Genomic DNA, 23,910 nt, shown 5'->3' with positions numbered 1-23,910 from the left:
CTAGATTACTTGAGCAGGCGGACGATGCTTGAAATAATACTAAGTGAATACCAGCAAACATGAAAAAGGAAAAAAAAAATCTAGAGGCAGACAGAGACAAAGCGACAGGGAGGTTGCGGTGTTTCACTTCATACTGTCGCTTTGTCTACGTCTGCCTCTCTACATTTTCCATCTTCAAGTTGCTGGTATTATCTTACTATCAACATGTACAAACTAGCCCAACAATTCACTGTTATGAACTTGCATTAACAATTGAGATAAATAATGAACGAATTATAAAAATATGGCTATAAATGATTTAACTAATTGGTTCAAGACACATACTTAAATTTACCAATTGTGGACAGTGTGTTTGCAAAACATACCAACGTGGAATAAATTGTGAGGATGACAAAAGTTTTGCGATATTCAGTCCTGAAGTGTGCGACGATATACGTTGGCAGTTGAATTATTAATGTGCTTCATATACCGGCGTTTTAATAAAAAAATTTATGAAACAACAGCACACACAAAAAAAGTGGCGCGGTATTTAGAATTCGTTACAACTGAATACGCCTTGCCAAGTCAATCGATATTATTCGTAAATTGCGATATGTGCTGTAATGTAATTAATCAAAAAATTATTAGTGATATTCTTTTTTTAGTGATGCACAGATTTTGATTTATTGTGAAAGTAACGTTCTCTGAGTAATCGAGCTCAAGGATTAGGATTGGGCTATCAGAGTACCTGCATTAAAGAAAGCCTACAGTAAAAGCAAAACAGCTGGTATATAGCCACCCACACCACATACACCTATGCGAAACATCACTATCGCTTTATTACAAACAAATATTAAGCAGAGCACTATTCTGGAGAGCATTGCTCTGTGGGCTAGCCACAACCCGAGCAACCTCCACCCCTCGACCTATCGTATGTCTCACTTCGCCACACTACTCCACTGCTCTACCTCTCCTGCCCAGTCGCTTTCATACCACCTATTTCATACCGAAGATATGCCTGCCTACATCGCCGAAGGCCAAGTTTTGACCTGTTTAATCTTATTACGTTAAAACGAATGTGGCACTGGTATTTGTACCATCCCCACCCACGTCTTGGAATGCACTGCCTTTGATAACGACGTGCGTTTCAAGAGAGAGAGAGAGAGAGAGAGAGAGAGAGAGAGAAAGGATGCATAGAAAGGCAGGGAGGTTAACGAGAGGTAGTTCCGGTTGGCTACCCTGCACGGGGGGAAGGGTTAAGGGGGATAAAAAGATAAAGAGAGTGGAAGGGGGAGATAGAGAGAAAGAGAGACGGGCACGAACAAACCGCGTACGTTTCAAAAGCGTGCACAACACCTACGGCAAGTTTTGGTTTGTAAATGATCGCATTAAAAAGAATGAGGCGGCGTAGTGAAAGATTAGCGTCACATAAAAAAATGAAATGCAGAGAGAAAGGTAAAATAAATCAAGCGCAGCACATTCAAGAGAAGCACAAGTTCCATGACATGGTGTTTCCCTTTCTTTCTTACCTTGACAGACAACTACCCAGTCGTACGCGCGGATGTATGCTTTCTTTTTGAACCTTCACATTTGCGCTGCTGTTTGCTTGCTCCTTGTTCAATTTTATTCGTTTTGCAACACGCACAATGCATCCCTGCACAATAGACGTATTCGGTGACATGCGGGCTGCCCTTGTCTTTCACAGAAGTCTCTCCCATGTGTTCGGTCTAACTCAGCTGAAACTGACGAAGTACGTGGAAATGAACGTCATTGTGAGCACAAAAGGCAATGTATACTAGATACAGAAGCGAAAAAAAGGAGACAAAGTAAACTCCACAGAAATCTTGGACTTCTGAAATGGTCGATTGTATCGCATGTCGATTGCAGGCGCCTGCCTGACTGCTGAGCAACGAAGGCTGACGAATAAAAGAGCAAATACGTAAAAATTAATATAGGAATGTACTCTGCACGCTAGTGACAGAATAAGACTGCTTTCTTTCTTGCATGATTCGTAGATTGACTGTCTTCATTATTTATTTCTTTACAGTATTTTCTCGCCTTTTTGCCCAGAGTCCAGCCTAGCTATTGCCACTGCACCAGCGCTTTCCTTTTGCGGGATCCGGCGTGCCGGTGACTTTCTGTCGACCCATTTTTTTTCAGCGGGCATCGAGCAGCATCTTTTTTTGGCCGCCAACTGAAACTTCTTTGTGGTCTTGCGGTTACTTGGTCGCTGTCATGAGCGGTCATTTTCGTGATTCTTATTTTTCATTCTGTGACGGCATTCATGGAAAAATATATAGCGGTCATGCTTATTGATCTAGAGAGTGGTCCAGTCAACAGAATGAAAGGGCAACTGTCGCAGAACTGCGTGCAATAGTGTAGACAAAGGCAGTTGATTTCTCCCTCTGTTATATTGAAATGGTCATGGTCAGACATTTATAGAAGGTGAAGACGCGCGGCATCATGGCGCGCACTGTGCTCGACAAAAAAAAAAAGGAGTTTTAATAGAATAATTCCAGATAGCGACAACAACGAGTGGACGCGCAATCACTTCGTTCTGTGTGTTACGGTGCCGAAACCCGCGAAGGAGACTTGCATCCTCAAAACCGATAATGAACCGACCATGCCGTCAGCATGGCGGCATTTGAGGTGCCGCTACCCGAGCATCGTCGCAGCTACCGAAGCCTTGCAAACAACTAAACAGGTGCCTATTGACTTGCAAATTCTTTGAAACAGTCTGGACGATAAGGACCATTGACTTGTTTAAATGAAAGCTGAATTCGAAGCGCTCGTGAGGGACGGTGACGAATATGAAGCCGAATTCCCCGACGCCGTAGAGAACCACGAGATCTGCCACAAAATCAGGAGAGTTCACATTGCTCCGAATTTCTGCAGCTTTCTTGAAACTCTACCGATTGCCGCCAACCCTTTGGGATAAGAGCAGTCACTACATCCAGGTGGAGCACTAGGTGAGCACGTGAACATCAGCGTGAATCCCAGAGAGCCCACGCATTGGGTACAACTACCAGGGGCGTAGCCAGGGGGGGGGGGGGGGCTTATGGGGCTTCAGCCCCCCCCGAAATTTTTTCGTGCTGTCCATGCACCGCCGACCAAAGGAACCCCCGGCGCAGGAAATCATTTTGGATTTTGTCTAGAACGTCTTTTTGATGCTCGAAAAGCCATTTCACCGCGAAAATTGCGAACTCAGGCTGGATTTCACGGCAACGCCCATGCACCAGGAGTCACATAACGCAAGCAGCCCCATCCGAGCACAAAGTTTCAAGGCCGTTTTGATGGCGAACGGGCTCGCCGCGGCATCTCGCAGAGGCCGTGAAATCTACACTCTATCATGGAATCTACGGAGCGCGTGGATGTCAATTTGGAAACTTTGTGGGTGTAATGTTTTCAAAAACTTTTGATGTGAAAGGTGCATTGCCATTTCCAAACGTGTGCTTTAGATTTTCAATTGCGGAACTTTGTAAGTTTAATGTTCCCATAAATATTTGACGTCAAAGGTGCATTAACTTTTCCAAAGTCGTACATCGAGCCATACAACGTGACAAGCCAAATCAACACACTATCAGACAAGTTGACAAAGCCCGCAGCGAGGCCCGATGAGACGAAGCGTTGTGGTGGTTCATTCGTGCCGTCATGTCACGTAAAAAAATATCAACATTTTTTTTCACGTGCGCCAAAGCATCCAGTGAAGACACTAAAACCAGCCAAGGTAACTACTTTCTTATTTATTTTTCTACTTCGACTTTTAATCGCGAGGACACATTGAGTCTCCAATTTTTTTTTGTTCACGCTCCCCTACCCGGGGGCTGCCAGAGCCAACCAGAGCGCATGCGTTTTTCTCGTGTTGCACCGACCACCGCGCGGCGCACTTCGGTGCGCGTTCGGTTTTCTTTGGCCGAGTGCATTTTCGCCTGGCAGATTTTTGGACGCTTTCTAGCTAGCAGACGAGAAAAAGAAACAACGGCCGCTCGCCGCCATCACAGTGGGGACTCGACGGATTGCACGGCGTTCACTTGAGCGCAACCTCTCCTGAAAGTCTTGTCTCGCCGGCGTAGGATACCGAGCAGTATGCGCATGGTTCTTGGTGGACCAAGCGTCTCGTGTTTTCTTCGTTATTCCTTTCATAGCCACATTAGTTGCCCACAGTAGGCATTCGATTGTGACCAACATACTTTCCTTTGCGTTTTTTTTTTCATTACGGTACCCCCGCCCCACAAAAGGAAAAAAAAAACGTTGCGGAGCAGCGAATTGTCTCATGGTGAAAGTTCTATTTTGTTACTTCTTTTGCGGAAAGTAATGGGCCATGGTACGCTTCAGCTGCCGGATACTCTTATTGTATTGATAGCAATTCTATGGATACTCTAGGCTCATTCCTGCCGTCGCCGTCGCCCTCATGTTCCGCATAAAGTCCAAGGGCGATAACATCGTGACCGCGCGCCGCATGCTGTATGTGCGAGTGAAAGCGTGTGGGCGGTGGGGGGGAATGAGTGAGCCGACGATGGTGGCTCACTCTTGTGTGCGCAAAGGAGAAAAGCGGGGAGCAAGCGCGCCGCCTTCCGTCGCGCGCGATACATCGGGGGGAGTGGATGGAATTGGGGCGGGAACTAGGATTCTGTGAATCTGTGATTGCGCAACATGTTTATTTGCCTTGTTTGACCCAATATATACCATGACTTTTTCTTAGATACGTAGATTTATTGGAGACTATTGGAGATTATTGGAGTGCAGTGAACTTTGTTTCCAGTGGCAATTTTTTGCCCTTTATCAAGCTGTATCTTTGCATTTGTATATTCCATTGTATCTTCGCATTTCTAATGTACGAGGGGGAGTCAAATGAAAGTGAGCCTACCCACCCCGCGCAATTATGGTTCTGTTCATTATCTGCAAGGCCTGCGCGTAGCACGCAGGCATCTCTCATTTACAAAAGTGGCACGCAGGCGTGAGGATAAATGTTCTTTAATGCGCTCGTACACTGGGTTGAACATGGTTGCGTGACGTAATGGACGCTCCAGAAGTTGAGCAGCGTGGTGCCATGAGGTTTTTGACAGCTGAAGGTGTTTCCCAAAAAGAAATTAGTCACCGTATGGCTGCCGTGTACACTGAACATTGCATTTCATCGGCCACTGTGAAGCGTTAGAACAAACGTTTCAAAGAAGGACGTGAAAGTTGCAAAGAAGATCCCAGACCAGGCCAAAGCCATCGTGCAATTGCCCCTAACAAAATTGCAAAGGTTGATGAGCTGATGACACAAGATCGGAGGATAAGCATCGATGAACTGGCAGGGCGTGTGATCATCAATCACGGTTCGCTTCACCGTCACCGTTCACGCCATAATTCATGAACATCTCGTTTATCGGCTCTTGTGTGCGCAACGGATGCTCAAGATATTGAACCACCGCCAGAATACGGAGAAGTTCGGCGCTGCCTTTACTCATTTGATCCGGTATCACAATAAGGGTGACGGTTTCTTGTCCGCAATTGTGATCGGGGACCAACCATGGTGCCACTACTACGAGCTTGAAACACGACGGCAAAGCTTACAATGGAAACATTCGAATTCACCACCCCCAAAGAAAGCAAAGGCCATCATCTCCGCAAGAAAGGTGTTGTTGACTTTTACTTGTCGATCGTCAGGGGTTATTATTGATAGAATTCGCTAAATCTTGAGAGCCTATGAATTGTTTCCGATATTGTGAAACACCGGATCGGCTGCGTGTCGCAATAAAGAACAAACTACGTGAAAAATTGACGAATGGGATCATCTTGTTCCACGACAGTGCCCGTCTCCACGTCGCTGATATGGTTAATATAAAACTGGCGAAGTTCAAGTGGGAAACGCTGCAATATCCGCCATACAGCTCAAATCTGTCGCCTTGCGACTTCCACTTTTTGGGGCAACCGAATAAAGAGCTCAAGGGAACTAGATTCGTCACGGACGATGACGTGAAAGTCAGTTGCAGACGTTTTGAAGCGGCAACCCAAGGAGCTTTATGAGACGGGAATTACGTGACTCGATAGTCAATGGGACAAATGTCTAAATGCTCATGGAGGCTACTTTTAAATAAAGTGCCCCGTTTGTCGTATATTCGCATTGGCTAACTTTCATTTGACTCGCCCTCGTATATTCTGCAGAACTCCTGCTTTTTATACGTGCTCTCTGCTGCGACTATAATTTCGGTGCAATTACTCACGATACACGACCGTTGACTGCTGCTCCTGCGTAATACATTGGAACAAGTGACAGTGTCATTGAGATTTTTCACTGGCCGTTGCATATGTACAAGAATGTAAACAACGATGTTGAATGACAAAGTTGCATTAACATATTTGTCCTCAACTTGTTCATTTCATGGCCTTTACATTTTTCATATCAGCGGCATGCACTACTTTGCTGCTTTTGAACTGATGTAGTTCTAAAGCTCGTGTGATATTTTATTTACGTAATAAATAGACCAAAAACATGGAAACATCGACATCAGTTATGTTGGGCACAATTTTTGGCACATACGAGTGTAATATTTTATGAAAAAATACATATTTTACTTGTATTGACAGTGCGTAGCATTCAAGAATTCGTTTACAGTATCTTTGGCAATGGCAATGCAGTTATTTTTCATGTATTTGATCCCTAGGCAAATTGTTTAAGAGGAAGCTTTAGCTTGGGCCCAACTCCGACGCGGCCTATTCAGATACATGTAAAATGCAGAAACGCTTTTCTGAGAGCTCCTGAATCGCATTTAATGAAATTTGTTGCATTTGAGAGAGAAAGTTAAATTCTAGTGTCTGTTGGAAGCGGAATTTCGATTTAATGCCGGAACTTTGTTTAAAATATTTTGAAAAATTTGAAACTTCGAAAATATAGAAGGACGAAGTTTACAAACTATTAGCTCTGCATCAAGAACAGATATCGCGGTCCTGTAAACGGCATCCATTACCCCATTCAAAGCATACAAATTCGATATGTCTATTTGTAGCTTACATGAATTGGTCATGTTATGTACGAGGGTTCTGCAAAAGCCGTATTTCCATAATACTTAATTTTTTGAGATTCATGTGTAACATATCAATTTTGTCCGCTGTAGATGTACTATTATGTGCAAATCACAGAATTGTGATATCAATTTTCATTGCTGATTTACAGAGTTGTAAACTTCATTGATTCGTTTTCTGGAAATTTTCAATTTTTGCCACTTTTGAATAAAATATTGACGACCTAAATCGAAAATTCAAAACCAACAGTCACTGGAATTTTAGTTTTTCTTTTGAATGTAACAAACCTCATCCAATTTGGTGCTGTGGTTGCCGAGAAAAATGAATTCTCCTTCTACATCTATTTAGACATCCGACCTAATGTTTCCTCTTAGGAGGAGGCCAAGCTGCAATGTGAGCCCCCCCCGAACGAAATTTCTGGCTACGCCACTGACAACTACCGAAACTCCAGGTATCTCTGCTCTGCTGCGCGCTTCGCGAATCACAACCTCGCTATCAGGTCTTCAAAGAACACTTTGGGCGCCTTCAAATACCTGCGGGCAACCAAATCGACAGCTTTCCCCACATAACTGCTGCCACGGGCTCGTCACAAATATCACCTCTTCGGGATTTTTACCAGCAGGTCATGTTCCCAACTACCTAACCCCAGAGCCTGGGCATGTCATCATCCGAGCCCTATGTAGTTCTTTATCGCGTCCTGATGCGTTCTGCCTTGCCGGTGGAACTAAGTTTGTTACCGCCTGCGCATGTGTGGGTCCAACTTGAAGTTCCCGTTGACACAGGTCTAAAGTCAAGAAGACGTCCAACCCTTGCACCAGAAAGCAAAATTTCGCCCCCTTTACCAGATGAACAACCGCCACAGAACTCCACGTCTGAGTGACTACCGTCAGAATTGAACTTCGGAACAACATTCTCAGCTAACCGTGAGCAGTCCTGTCCCCTGTAGAATCCAGTTGGTCACGCCTTAGAAAACTGTCACATCTCCATCCCGACAGACGAGAAACGCGAGAAATTAGCCAATCTTCGCTACGGTTTTAAGTGCAGCAAGGATGTTCACACAAATCTTGAGTGCAAAACAGAAATATAATTGCACAAGCTATGCTAAAGGAGGCTTATTTCCTCCTTATGTGGATATTTAGAAGGTGCGAAACTCGGTCTTAATCTTAGAAACGAAAGCAGCAAGAATGAAGACAAAATTTTTCTCTGAGATGTCTGACGACTACGAGTTCGATGATTTCAACCAATGTCATCCGTAAGTACGCAATTGTTTCCACTCTGTCATGATCCAGCGCGGACCGCGGCACCACTGTACCAGCGGGCGTCTTCATGGTGCCTACACTGTGAACGAGAGCGACCAACGGGAAGACGTTGTTCTCCCCAACATGATAGAAGCAGTTAAGAAATCGCTGCATTATCTTGCAGCTCCAGATATTGAAAATACAGCGTTTTTTGTTTTCGTTTGCTTCAGCCGTGAAGATGGAGTTACATTAGCTGTTTGTTTCTTTCTCTGAAAAAAATATTTTTGTTTCCTCACTACCGATACCCAATTTTAGAAGCTCATCACATTAATTACCTGTGTTACACAGCAAATTACTGAATTTCTACAGATCGTGAGCCATCTTCATAGGTACAAAATCCATAAAAAGGTGCAAAACAAATCCTTGGAGAATGAAAGGAAAATTACGATGACAAAGTAAAAGAAAAATGCCTCGTTTGCGTATATTCTTTTGACTGGAACGGTGACGACGACATTATGTGGACGGTATTTCATCATTTCGCGTATTAGTTATCAGTATGAACACCTACGGTCATGCAGACACCCATTTTATTCTTATTGGGTATCATAATAAAGAAACACAGTCTATCGTTACCAAACCTCTCACAGCGCTGTCAGTTTTACTGCTCTTACTTTTTCAGAAATTGTACCACAATTGCCCATTGCGTGTCAAACTTGTCATGCCTTCGATTTATTGCTCATCTTGAACTGATCACTAACACAGTTAGATGCGCTTGCTGTAACACAAACACTTTTTCTTATTCCTTCGTACAGCACACATCTAACAATTGGAATCACCATCCCGTCGACATTGCATACATTTCTGTGTACACTTTCTTCTGTAGTTTTTTTATTGATATGATATAAGGAGATTCTGACGCACAATTTAAGGCGTCGGCTACTCCTTAGCTCTTGAATGCGTCTAGCCTAGAACATACAAGGTTCAAAATAACACATCAAATAACATTTTCATACAAGCACCAGGACTTGTCAAGCAACTGTTACTGTTTGCACAGTAACACTTCTGTCGTTCTTTATCTATAAGCACCTTCAGTGTGATAATACTGCGTGTTGATTTGATGCATGCCCTATACCCGTTTTCTTTTTATACGTGCTGCGATGTTTGTAGTTAGTTCAATACTTCTTTTGCGTTTATGATCTGCCGCTAATATATTCTATAACATTCCGTATTTTTTTCTTATTGTTCCTTCCCATTTAATGCAACCCACTCCCTCAATAGCAAGCAAGCAAGCAAATATGTATTTTAACCTCCATAGTCAAGATTGCGTCAAATAGAAAAAAATAAGCTAAAGAGTTCTTGTCTCATTGCCTGGGATTAAATTCCTGCACCTCCTAACTGCTCTATATGAGCTACTTAATAAGCCGATTTCGGGCTCTCCGCTGTTCTCCATGCACAGTTCCCATGTCAGATGCTTATTCGCGGTTTAATTGAATGCCACCAGAGCAGACTATGCATCATTGTTATAGAACGCCTGCTTCTGAAAAGTTAACGCTCCGGCTCACGCCAGCCGAACTATGCATTTGTAATAATTGCTGCCCCAGAAAACTCTGCATGGAGCCAGCCGATGTCTATTGCGCAGCGATTTGGTGAACACGCTGCGTTTAGCGTTAACTGTAAGCGATTATGAGGAACCATCGGATTGGCCCATCACGACTTCTTAACAGCGGCGTTGCGAAGTTGCAATTACCTACACATTGTATTATGTGTTATTTCATAGGCTTCAACTAGGTTGTCTAGACTTCTTCTGCATTTGACAATGACTTTAACTGTACCTCCCCTGTCGCAAAAGGCTGAAAAACTATTGGAACTCAAATGAATGCGACTACAGTCCCGTACATAAATGCTGGGTGTCGCCTCTACCTCGACCTTAGTTTTATTATGCGGTATTTCATTCCATGCAGCGCGCTTGGGCGAATTTCAACGTTGATGTGAGGCGGAGATCGAAAACATTGAAAAGATGGTGTCGTGAGCAGTGACTACATTAACAAAACGTGAGAAATTGTGTAGATTGTTTTGTCTCTATTGATCTTCTGTCGCTTTCAATAGACGTTCTATACAGAAACATTTGAACATCATACCTATGATTTTGCGAGGTAGGTGCGCCGATTACAAGGAGCGCTAACGAACGGCGGCCTGGAATGCAGAGCATCGTTCTTTCTGTATCGCAAGCCACGGAGGTGCACGTAATTTGCAGGTTGCTAGTTACACTTTCGTTACTGCAACCATTGCGACTTTTTACGGCTTGTGTTGTGGTTAATTATGTTTTCAAGCACCCTTCGCTTTCGATTGTAACTTGACGCTCACTGCACCTTGAAAGATCTTTAGTTGGGCACAGCTAATCTGAAGTGGCCCCTGTACAGTATGTTTATTGTTTTCAACATTTTTTTCTTCTTGCTGCGAACATACCTATACACTGACCTATATGCTGTAATCTTACGAAATAAGGCAATGAATGCATGCCGTTTGGCATATGCATGTAGGAAGTCACATTCTCGATGTCTTGAAGTTCAGCTAACATATTTGAACTGGAGGGTATAGTTCGAACTATAGGTACCACCAAGATGAGTAATCTTGAAACTCGTTGTTCTTCACTGTACTCTTATAATACCTGTTTGGTCAACAACAGTCTGGATTCAAGTCCAAACATTTACATAGTTCACAAAGACAAATGTGTATCATTGTAGGGTTGCAGATCAATTTGTTAAAAACGCATCTGCATTTAGTTGGCCAAGAATTATACCTTACTACAATCAAAATGTATCCCTACATCTCATCCCAGCGGCTGCGCCCATATCATGGCGACGAGATGAAATTCCAGGTATTTTTGTGCTTAATGCAGAAAAAGTCCACAAGGAATATAGGGTTCAGACTTAGTTTATCTTACTATGAAATGTACCTACTTTAAAAGATTTTAGGAATAAGTAGCCAAGTCTTGACGTTATCAAGGTCTCTAGCATCGCCTGGAGCAGGCGTAAAAATATTGACACGTGTACTTGTCTCTATCGGGCGACAAGTTTTGCCGCCGAACAAATGTTATCGCACAGCGCGGGACGCGCTTGCATGTATCCGAAGTTTCTGGAAAGTTATCGACGCTTCTATCCGCGTGTCTGTTGTCGCCGAACCTTGTGTTATCAGATTTCATCGCGTGACACGAATGGTGTAGAACTTTGTGGAAGACACGCGGGTCCCATCAGTTAATCTGGAACATTCGACGACTGATCTATAAAAGCCGACGCGCTTGACCCGCTAATCAGATTTTCGACGATCGCCGACTGTGTTTGCCGCTTTCGTTGTGCTATAAGTGTAGCCTGTTTTGTGGGCACAGGTTCGCCCAATAAAAGGCTAGTTTTGAATTCCACCGTACTGCTTCTTTCTTCGCCGTCACTACCACGTGACATCTGGTGGAGGTGCTTTACGTCCATGTACCGGACGCCCCCGACAAGCCGTAATACAAGCCCGGACCGCAAAGACAACACCAGCGCCGTCCCGGAACATCGAGCAAGCCGCCGTATTCAACAGCTGCCCCCGGAGCACGGACTTCTACCTGAGAAGACCAAGAAGATTGTGGCCACGGAAACCCCAATGGCAGCCCCAGCGTCCCCCATCGTGCTGCAGCAGCCCAGGGAGCCTCCAACATTCCGCGGTTCAACATTCGAAGACCCGGAATCATGGCTGGAAACCTACGAACGGATCGCGACATTCAACAACTGGGACTCCGACGACAAGCTGCGGCATGCCTACTTCGCCTTAGAAGACGCCGCCAGAACGTGGTTTGAGAACAGGCAGTCGACCTTGACAACGTGGGACCTGTTCCGTAGCGGCTTCCTGCGCACATTTACAAGTGTCGTGCGCAAGGAAAGGGCCGAAGCTATGCTGGACGCCCGAGTGCAGCTACCAAATGAGAACGTTGCCATCTTTACGGAAGAAATGAGCCGTCTGTTCCGCCACGCCGACCCGGATATGGCCGAGGAAAGGAAAGTACGCCTACTCATGCGTGGTGTGAAGGAAGAACTTTTCGGCGCAATGGTACGAAGCCCACCGACGACCGTAGCAGAGTTCCTTCGCGAGGCCACCGGCATTGAGAAGACACTCGAAATGCGGAACCGGCAATTCAACCGCCGCACAAGCTCTACCCACTACGCAGGAATTCAATCACTGGCCACGGACGATCTGCGCGAGACCATCAGGGCCATTGTGCGCGAAGAACTGCGCAAGGTCTTGCCTTCGTCGCCGCCTCAAGTGGCCTCTATCGCCGACATCGTGAAGGAAGAGGTGCACCGATCCCTTGGAGTTCCTGAGGTGCAACCAGAACCACCGCAGCCGGAAGCAATGACCTACGCCGCCGCCGTCGCCCGCCGTCAAGGCCCCCCTGCGCGACCGCGCCAAGGTCCTGCAACACCGCAATTCCGTCGTCCACCGCCGCCGCCGCCAGCGCGTCCACCCGTCGCCCAGCGCACCTATGCGAGGAAGACGGACATTTGGCGAGCCCCCGACCACCGCCCGCTCTGCTATCACTGCGGAGAAGCCGGCCATGTGTACCGCCGATGCCCATACCGCGAGATGGGACTGAGAGGGTTCGCCGTCAACGCGCCGCGTCCACAGCTTGGGGAGCGCCCACGTGGCATTGCCGATTACCTAGCCGCCACTCAGTGGAACTCTCGACGACCGTCCCGTTCGCCGTCACCAGGCCGCTACCTGTCGCCACAGCGCCGTCCATACACTGGCCCAGCCCGGGGCCGCTCTGCGAGCCCATACCCGGAAAACTAAAAGCAGCAACCGATGGAGGTGCGGTTGCTGTTCGTCGAACTGACGAAGATCCTCCGCCGCCGACGAAGACGACGAAGAAACCATCTCGACGACCTAAAGACGACACGCCGCCGTCCCGAAGAAGTCGGGAAGCCAAGACTACACCGACGAAAGACGACTTGACGACGCGACGTTCCCGCTTCAGTTCAACACGACGCAGCCGTGATCCGACGCCAAGACCCAACTGCAACGCCAGACAAAGAACCACCGACCTCGACGTGCTTCTCGACGGCCACGCAGTCACTGCCTTAGTCGACACAGGGGCCGATTACTCCGTAATGAGTGGACACATCGCCGCCCAGTTGAAGAAAGTTAAGACCGCATGGGAAGGCCCTCAGATTCGCACCGCTGGAGGACACCTCATCACGCCGACTGGGATCTGCACGGCAAGAATAACCATTCATGACCGGACTTACCCTGCCACCTTCGTTATCCTCCAACAGTGTCCACGAGACGTCATTCTCGGTATGGACTTCCTGGATCAACACGGCGCAATCATCAACCTGAAGTCGAAGTCAGTAACGCTGTCTGAAGATAAAGGAATGCCGCCGGAGAACCCTCGTAGTCACCACGCCTTGAGTGTGCTCGAAGATCAAGTGAGCGTCCCGCCTCGCTGCAGCATCGTTATTTCGGTCAGCACCGAAACACCCGCTGACGTAGAAGGCGTCATCGAAGGCGACCAACGTCTACTGCTAGACCATGAAATTTGCGTCGCAAGAGGGATCGCTCGACTGCATGGAGGGAAAACTGAAGTGTTGCTGACAAACTTCAGCCAGGAGTTCAAGCACATCAACAAGGGCACGACGATCGCGTACATCGAGGAAATTCTGGAAACAAGTAATGCGTTTGTCCTCTCGGATTCCGCCGCATCTACCCCGACGACCATGGTTCCCGAACCAGACTACGACATTAATCCAAATCTCCCTATGATTAAGCAACAGCAGCTCAGAAGTCTGCTCCGACGATACAAAAGCTGCTTTTCGACGTCATCGAGGCTTCGACAAACACCAGTCGCCAAGCATCGCATAATCACCGAGGAATGCGCTCGCCCACTCCGTCAGAGCCCTTACCGAGTTTCGGCGCGAGAACGTGAAGCTATAAGAGAACAAGTCCACGAAATGCTGCGCGACGACATCATCCAGCCGTCGAAAAGCCCGTGGGCATCCCCTGTTGTTCTGGTAAAGAAAAAGGACGGAACCCTACGTTTCTGCGTCGATTATCGTCGCCTGAACAAGATCACGAAGAAGGACGTATACCCCCTCCCACGGATAGACGACGCATTGGATCGGCTCTGCAACGCTAAATACTTCTCGTCCAAGGACCTAAAGTCTGGCTATTGGCAAATAGAAGTCGACGAAAGAGATCACGAAAAGACCGCCTTCATCACCCCAGACGGCCTCTACGAGTTCAAGGTTATGCCATTCGGACTGTGCTCGGCGCCTGCAACGTTCCAGCGCGTGATGGACACGGTTTTAGCAGGATTGAAGTGGCAGACCTGTCTCGTTTACTTGGATGACGTCGTTGTATTCGCCGGAAATTTCGACGATCACCTTAGGCGGCTTGCCACAGTACTAGAGGCCATCAAGTCATCAGGGCTCACTCTGAAGCCAGAAAAATGCCGCTTCGCTTACGACGAGCTTTTGTTCCTAGGCCACGTCATCAGTAAATCCGGAGTACTCCCCGACCCCCATAAAACAGCTGCCATCGCAAAGTTCCCGCAGCCCACCGACAAGAAGGCAGTGCGTAGATTCCTTGGCATGTGTGCCTACTACAGGCGCTTTGTCAAGGACTTTTCACGCATCGCCGAGCCGTTGACACGTCTAACTAAATGTGATGTTGAGTTCAAGTGGGAAACGCCGCAGGCCGAGGCATTTCAAGAACTCAAACGACGCATGCAGTCGCCGCCCGTACTTGCGCACTTCGACGAGCACGCCGATACCGAAATCCACACTGACGCCAGTAGCCTAGGCCTCGGCGCCGTCCTGGTCCAGAGAAAAGATGGACATGAACACGTGATAGCTTACGCTAGCCGGTCGTTGTCAAAAGCGGAAGGCAATTATTCTACAACCGAAAAGGAATGCCTCGCCATCGTTTGGGCTACAGCGAAATTTCGCCCTTACCTATATGGCAGGCCATTCAAAGTCGTCAGCGACCATCACGCCTTGTGTTGGCTAGCGAATTTAAAGGATCCCTCAGGACGGCTGGCACGGTGGAGCCTCAGACTACAAGAATACGACATCACTGTAACATACAAGTCCGGACGAAAACACTCAGACGCCGATTGCCTATCACGCGCCCCCATTGACCCGCCGCCGCAAGATGACGAGGATGACGACGCCTTCCTTGGAATAATAAGCGCGGAAGACTTCGCTGAACAACAACGAGCGGACCCGGAACTTAAAGGCCTCGTCGATTATTTGGAAGGGCACACCGACGTTGTCCCCAGGGCATTTAAGCGCGGATTATCTTCCTTCACGCTTCAAGACAGTCTACTCGTGAAGAAGAACTTCTCGCCAGTCCGCACCAATTACCTTCTTGTTGTCCCGTCAGGACTTCGTCCAGAAGTATTGCATGCCCTACATGACGATCCGACCGCTGGACACCTCGGATTTTCCCGGACACTATCGAGGATACAAGAAAAGTATTATTGGCCGCGCCTGACCGCCGACGTCACCCGTTATGTCAGAACATGCCGAGACTGTCAGCGACGCAAGACACCGCCGACAAGGCCAGCCGGATTACTACAGCCAATCGAGCCTCCTTGCCGACCATTCCAGCAGATCGGGATGGACTTGCTGGGACCCTTTCCGACGTCAATAACCGGAAATAAGTGGATCGTCGTGGCGACGGACTACCTCACCCGCTTCGCTGAAACAAAAGCACTGCCGAAAGGTAGCGCAGCCGAAGTGGCGAAATTCTTTGTCGAAAACATCCTGCTGCGACATGGCGCCCCAGAAGTCCTCATCACCGACCGAGGAACGGCCTTTACAGCGGAGCTCACCCAAGCCATTCTGAAATACAGTCAGACAAGGCACAGGAGGACAACGGCTTACCACCCGCAGACGAATGGTCTTACGGAGCGGCTGAATAAGACCCTCGCCGACATGCTAGCGATGTACGTCGACGTCGAACACAAGACCTGGGATGCCGTCCTGCCGTACGTAACATTCGCTTATAACACGGCGGTGCAAGAAACAACACAGATCACGCCGTTCAAGTTGGTTTACGGCAGGGACCCGACGACGACACTCGACGCCATGCTGCCGCACGTAACGGACGAAGAGAATCTTGACGTCGCTGCCTATCTCCAGCGCGCCGAAGAAGCCCGACAGCTCGCCCGCCTGCGAATCAAGAACCAGCAGAGGACCGACAGCCGACACTACAATCTCCGACGACGCTTCGTCGAGTACCAGCCCGGCGACCGTGTTTGGGTATGGACCCCGATACGCCGACGGGGACTGAGTGAGAAACTATTGCGACGCTATTTCGGACCCTACAAGGTCATCCGACGTATTGGCGCACTGGACTATGAGGTCGTGCCAGACGGCATTTCGCATTCACAGCGACGTCGCGCACGACCTGAAGTGGTCCACGTGGTGCGTCTGAAACCATTTTACGGACGCTAACGAACTTTCCTTATTTTGCTTTATTCTTTGCTATGAGTGCTTACTTATTACTTTGATTTGTTTGCAGCATCGGGTCGATGCTTTTTAAGAGGGGGGTATTGACACGTGTACTTGTCTCTATCGGGCGACAAGTTTTGCCGCCGAACAAATGTTATCGCACAGCGCGGGACGCGCTTGCATGTATCCGAAGTTTCTGGAAAGTTATCGACGCTTCTATCCGCGTGTCTGTTGTCGCCGAACCTTGTGTTATCAGATTTCATCGCGTGACACGAATGGTGTAGAACTTTGTGGAAGACACGCGGGTCCCATCAGTTAATCTGGAACATTCGACGACTGATCTATAAAAGCCGACGCGCTTGACCCGCTAATCAGATTTTCGACGATCGCCGACTGTGTTTGCCGCTTTCGTTGTGCTATAAGTGTAGCCTGTTTTGTGGGCACAGGTTCGCCCAATAAAAGGCTAGTTTTGAATTCCACCGTACTGCTTCTTTCTTCGCCGTCACTACCACGTGACAATATCTCAAGGATGAGTCGATGCCCATCTTCTCTTTCCACATTTGTCGAGCATAACTCGCAACTTATTAACGCAGAAAGTTGGGCTAGTTGATGTTGATGCATTTGCTGGGACATAGTTACTACAGCTACCAAGACTAACGGAAAAAAATTGGGACAGGACAGAGCGCTAGACTTCAACTGAGAAGCTTTATTTAGAAAAAAAAAAAACATGCAATAAACCACTATATGCTCAAATAAATGTCCAGACGGGCGCATAAACGAATGTGCCGCGTTGGAGAAAACCACATGCGCAACGAATTCGATAGGCGCCCTCAGCAAGCCATTACAAAGCATTGATCAGTTCTTCTCTTTTATCTCTTTATCTCTTTATAAGTGAGTGCCAGGGATATAGCGCTTGCACATTCATCAGCTGCGTTTGAAATGCCATATGCCTCAAATATTTCCCTATCTACTGCCTGGAGAACTGTCTGAGCATTTGCGCGTTATGAAAACACGGGGAGTATTTACGCGCACATCTATGGCAGTGGTCAACTTTTTTTTTCGATAATCTTGTTAGCGATAACTAGCAACTATGTCACAGAAATCGCAACTTATGTTATCATTGGCCTATTTGCCAATACGTACGTATAATTTCTAAATACAATTGGGAAGTTCCCGCTGAAGTGTTTCTTGAAAATGCATCATTTGAGAAAGCTATTGCGCCTTTATTGCCTTCGGAAGAGATATCAGGGGCCCTATAACGTAAAACTATTCCAGTATGTTTTTATTCCAATCTCCTGACGTCAAATTTCGTAACCGCCGACGCAAGAATCAGGCGGTCCCCCACAGGGTTGTCTCAACAGACCAATCAAACGTTCTCCTCGTTCATAGGAGGTCACTTTTCCTTGCTTGAAAAACGAATAGCATTGCCTACACTAAGCGGATTGTCTTATCTAATTGGCTCACAAGAGGCGAGAAGCACGCTCAAGTGGAGATGGATTCGATGGGGCCGAGCCACTGCATTGAATATCGATAACAGGATGAGAGGGTGGTGCCGGCGTCTTTGATTGGTCCGCTTTCCCCTACTTAGCTTACGGTGGCTCGTCGACAATCGCGGCGGCATGCAACGGAAGCTTAAAAATGACGCTAAAACGCATCTTCAGCCAAGAAGGGTTTGCAGAACGAGGTGGTAAACGTGCCGAAAGTGCTCGAAAACGTTACACGGCCACGCAAAACGTTTTATTACACACAAATAAACTCATGCTCTCCGGCAGGTGCGAGTAGCCAGTGTCTGAGCGATCGATGGCAGCCATCTTTTATTCCTTTCGGAACGGGGCAGCCTGCGGCTATTAAGAAGAAAATTCAGTTTTGTTCGGCATATTAATGCATCTTTAACGCGTACACGTCACTTTGACACGGTGAGTTTTTGCGGTTTTGTGACGTCGCGTGACAGGCAGGTGAAGTGGTTGCAGCCCGAAAACTTTTGACCAATAGCCGAGGGCTTATGGCGAAAAGACGCCGAATCAGAAATAACTATTTTTTTTCTTCAGTCAAATCATGCATAATCAGTGTGTACACGACATATCAGATGGGGAGCTATCGCGGTTTTCGTGACGTCGCGTGACAGACAGGTGAAGTGGGGTGGTCCAAAAATGTTTTGGAACAGAATTGGAATAGAAAAGTTTGGAATAGTTTTACGTTATAGCGCCCCAGGTTTCGAAACACACTCAATGTCGGTGTCCCTCACCCTTTCCAGAGGGCTTATTTATGGCTCGAAAATTTGTCTTTCTTATGGGGTGTAAGGAAACATTCGACATATACTTACGGTAAGGGTTTCCGGCTTACATGCAGTATGCGATACTTACGAGAACCATAAAATAATTCCTCTTTAATAAAAGTGGTGCTCGTCTATCCGATGCGTGTTTCTATACGTGTTTTCTGTTGTTACATCCCTTGCTCCCAAATACAAAATTCCTTTGCGCACGAACAAAAATTGACATGAACAAAACAGGGCGAAATGTTTAAGAAAAGGAGAACTTTCCCCTATATGTACGTTATGGTGCGTCCTATACTGAAAGCAATGGACGATCGATCTCTCTTTTGAATAAACTTCAGCTCGCTTCGTTCCTCCTCCTTAGCCTTTATTCTCTATCTACACATTCACTTTCTGTTTTGTCTTTTGTTACGAAATCGAGCACCTTCATTTTTCTTTTTCATATTCTTCTATTATTTCCGCGTATGCTTTTTGCTACATATGCAACCTTCGCCTTTCTGTCAGCGAAGTGTTCCCCAGACCCTAGAGCTTTTACGCTTCGCTCGCAATATGCCAATTTTATGGAGAGTGGCACAGACGAGCGCATGTCCACCACTTTCAGTACTGCCGTGTGGCACGGGCAGCCGCGATGGACGTGCTGTGACAGGGAAATGATGTCGTGCTTTAGCGCCCTCGTGCTTTGAGCGAAGCATGATGCAGAGCTACTTGGACACGATGGCTATCGTGCGTTGAGTAGACCCTAGCTGCGGAAGTTTCTCCCTTCCGGTAGCCGTGATGCGCTTACGTACGCAACGAGCCGATCACTAGAATCATAAGCAATGTCGTTAAGGCGCTGTAACCGGCACTCGCCTTTGATTTCCAGGGCACTTACCGCACCGTCTTCGTGGGCATGGTTCGACGCTACGAAAATCACGCCAGCCATTGTGCAGCACTCTGAGTAATCAGAAGTAATGTTGCCCAGGTCGATGGAGGAAACGATTGTCTGCATGCAAATATGGAATGGAGCACGAAGCACCCAACCTACCTTGCGTAGTTCGTGCCATGTTCCGAGTCATCCATAGTCCGTCCGTCCGTCCGTCCGTCCGTCCGTCCGTGTCCGTCTGTCCGTCTGTCCGTCTGTCTGTCTGTCCGTCTGTCTGTCTGTCCGTCTGTCCGTCTGTCTGTCTGTCCGTCTGTCTGTCTGTGTCCGTCTGTCTGTCTGTGTCCGTCTGTCTGTGTCCGTCTGTCCGTCTGTCCGTCTGTCCGTCTGTCCGTCCGTCCGTCTGTCCGTCCGTCTGTCCGTCCGTCCGTCTGTCCGTCTGTCCGTCCGTCCGTCTGTCCGTCTGTCCGTCTGTCCGTCTGTCCGTCCGTCTGTCCGTCCGTCCGTCTGTCTGTCTGTCTGTCTGTCTGTGTCTGTCTGTCTGTCTGTCTGTCTGTCTGTCTGTCTGTCTGTCTGTCTGTCTGTCTGTCTGTCTGTGCCTGCCTGTGTCTGTTTGTCTGCCTGTCTGTCTAAAGAAGCGTTCACTATCACTTTATTTTTGTTCATTTATTATCTCAGTTAATCGGTGAGTAATGCATGACTCTTCGAGGGAATCGGTATTTTAGAAATCCTTTCTTAGCCCCACCCTGTCGTCGTCAACAAGAAACTACGAGTGCTTTTTTATTAATATTTTTCATGTCCGAAGGCTGGGCTTGGTCATCCAGAAAAGCGATTGCAGGAAAGAGAGCGAAGACAGGATTTGCTGAGACTGTTTACTGGGCCCATACACATTAATGTGTTCAAGAATTGACAAGTTGCGTCCTAAGGGCACATGCGCTATGCCCATTGCACCTCACGACTCATAATCCCGTACTTCGTGGCTTACGTTTCCAAAAACTACGCCCTAAGCTCCTGTTTCACAGAGAGACTGTTATTTCAGTCTCTCTGTGCTATCGTGCGTGTACTGCTACCCTCAGTCCGGATTGACAGACGCCACTGCGCAAAAGATTGTCGGAAGGAGTCGCCGCGCCGGTGTGGTAAGGTAAAGGAAAATCTGAATTCACAAATAACACGTAAAGGCTTGTTTCTGCTACGAGACGAAAACTGAAAAGTCCCATACAATTCTTTGTGGCTTAGAGAGTAGGCTATCGCCGACGGCTGACTAGAAAGTAAAGATTATAAGTCGTACGACGAGCGATAGTGATATGTTAGTCTAGTTGACTTGAGAACATAAAAAGAGATTATCTTCAGCCTTGCAAATGGCATAGCGAGCGAGGAAGTGCTTACGGTGTCTATAGACAAAAATGATTAAAGAACAACATTTGTTTGAATCTGCGAAATTTGGGCAAGGCAAGGTGCTGACGATTTTATTACCTAACTGTGACGCGTGATATTTCGGGAATCATATCTCTGATTATGGTTAACGTAGTGTATTTTGCAGAATATATGTAGTGTATATTATATTTACTACGTCATTTGCATTCGTAACTACTGTGCGACCGTACATTATGGTCTCTCAATTCCCCATAACTAGAATTGAAGGAAACCAAACTGGGCGCATCATCTTGACTTATATACTCCAAATCTATAATTTCAAAAAAGCATGCCATCCAAATATATTGCGTCTTTGGCACATGACAAGCCCTAAATATACACCGAAAGTCGGAGTGATCCACAAGAAACACCATATAAACGTATTGTTTCCTGGTGGTTTCATAAGGAACATGAGCAGATATTTCAGCCAGACTGAAAACTACTCGCAGCGCGAAACAACACGAACGACACAGAAAAAGACACAAGAACAAGCCAGCCCGCATGCTGGCATGCTTTAAGCTTATGATCCTTCGAAACAGCCAGATTACCTTAACCCTAAATAGCCTGGCATCCTTATGTAATTCCAGAGAGTGTCAATAAACTTATGTAATTCGACAAGGTGCTAAACTTTTCATACATCGTGTATAGTTTATCTAGACACGTTCTTTTTGTCCGTGTAACGTTAAAATCTAGTGCAACAGCACATTTTGTAACTCCATTGTGCGGTTTGCAAATACCACTCAAAATTATTTTCTTGGTATGCAGTGAAGGAGGAGACGGCCGGACTCCCTTTTTCCAGTAGTTTTGAAACTTCAACACTGCCACAGGTAGGAAAGGTTTACAATTTTGCTGTAGTGTCCTAATACCACGAGTTGGTAAGAGTGTCGTTGTTCAGTGAATACTTCTAGCTGCGTTGAAGTCCCAGGACCCATATCTGGCTAGCTCTTTCCGGGACACCCATAAGCTTCCTAATGTTGTTTTGTGCTGCAGGACTGTACTATCATATATAAAAGTGCCAATGATTGTACAAGTGCCTAGTATTGATGAGGAATTCTTGCTTGCAGACCATAACTTTAGAACCACGTATTACGTCAAATTGAAATTAGTCCACGAGGGTTGCAATGTGGGCTTGTTATTAATGCATCTTCAAGGGGAGTACGGTAGCGCGATTAAAAGACGGGACAAAAGAAGACACATAGGGACACACACAGCACTGTGTGTGTCCCTATGTGTCTTTTTTTGTCCCGTCTTTTAATCACGCTACCGTACTCCCCTTGAAATTAGTCGTCGCAGCGACGCCTAGGCCGGCAGCAGAATCCTCTGGGCAATGTTTCCAGAACAATTGTGAATAGTGCAAATGCGTGTAAAACACTCTGGCGAGTTCATACTGCAAGGGGCTCTCATGGTGTTTTGACATTGATAAAAAAAACGCGATGCCTCAAGGATTATTAGAAAACAAGGGAAATAAATAACAGCATCATGGGAGAGTGCGCTTTAGTATCCCTCATTGGTTAAAGCATAAATATACAGTTCTTTCATATGCTAGAAGGAGAATGGTTATTCTTCACAACTAGGAAAGACTCGTCGCAAGCGCACTGGATTCTAAAATTAATTAAACTACAGGCTACATGTGCGCGATGCCTATAATTCACGGTGCAGCAGATAGGCAAAGTTTAAGTTCGGTAAAAATGGGAAGGCATATCAAGTGTAATCTGTTTAGAAACATTGACGTTCACGGTATATTAGCACGAGTTGCAAATAATTATTGAACCGTCGTTTTTTGCTCCTATGTTTATACTTTATACTGCCACATGCCATGTCATGTGGCATGTCATGTTACCTAAACAAGAAGAAACAATAGGGAACAACGGTTATTTTGTGAGACTAGATGAACCTATGTAATATGTAGAGCAGCGGGGCCCCAGTGGCAGCGTGGCTGAGATCACAAATCTAAGCGCTTCCTAGCCATGCGCGTACATATCTGCGTGCATGGCTTATATTGAAGGCATGTGGCAGTATAAAGGTTAACTATAGGAGCGTAAAATGAAGGTTCAATAATTATTTGCAACTCGTGCTATTATACCAGGAATGTGAAAGTTTCTAAACACATTACACTTGATATGCCTTCCTACGTTTACCGAACTTAAACTGGTGTCCTTAGCACAGGTGGACAGTTATTTTATGACTGGAAAAATGTTAACTTCCTGGATCACCTAGTTATTTACAGAAAACCGGTAATAGAGGCACATCGTGCTTTTGAGAAGCTTCATTTGGAATAAAATGTTCGCTGGAAAACAAATGAACAGCGAAGATACAACCTTATCACACATCTTTGATCATTCGGCGGTGCCCACGCAAAGTGGTTCTGGCGGCTATAAGGTCGGTCGGTCAGCGGACATAGAATCCTTGAATGTACTAAGATATGTGTCATACTTCTCTCTGCCCATACATCTCTCCTCACCTTCCTTCCGTCCACAAACAGCAAACAATCTCTTTCTTCTTGCAGCAATTCTGCGTCGACATCCGAATGAAGCTCTCTTTACATTTAGGCGCAATTCGTAAACGATGTAATGCATATACAAAAGCGCTGCTTGACAATAAAGTTCAGACCCGTGCAGTGCATGAACTCAAGCATTGCATGAGATTGCACAT

The sequence above is a fragment of the Dermacentor andersoni genome, chromosome 5 (genome assembly GCF_023375885.2).
Source record: "Dermacentor andersoni chromosome 5, qqDerAnde1_hic_scaffold, whole genome shotgun sequence".
NCBI classification, from domain to species: domain Eukaryota; kingdom Metazoa; phylum Arthropoda; class Arachnida; order Ixodida; family Ixodidae; genus Dermacentor; species Dermacentor andersoni.
This window is presented reverse-complemented; position numbering follows the sequence as displayed.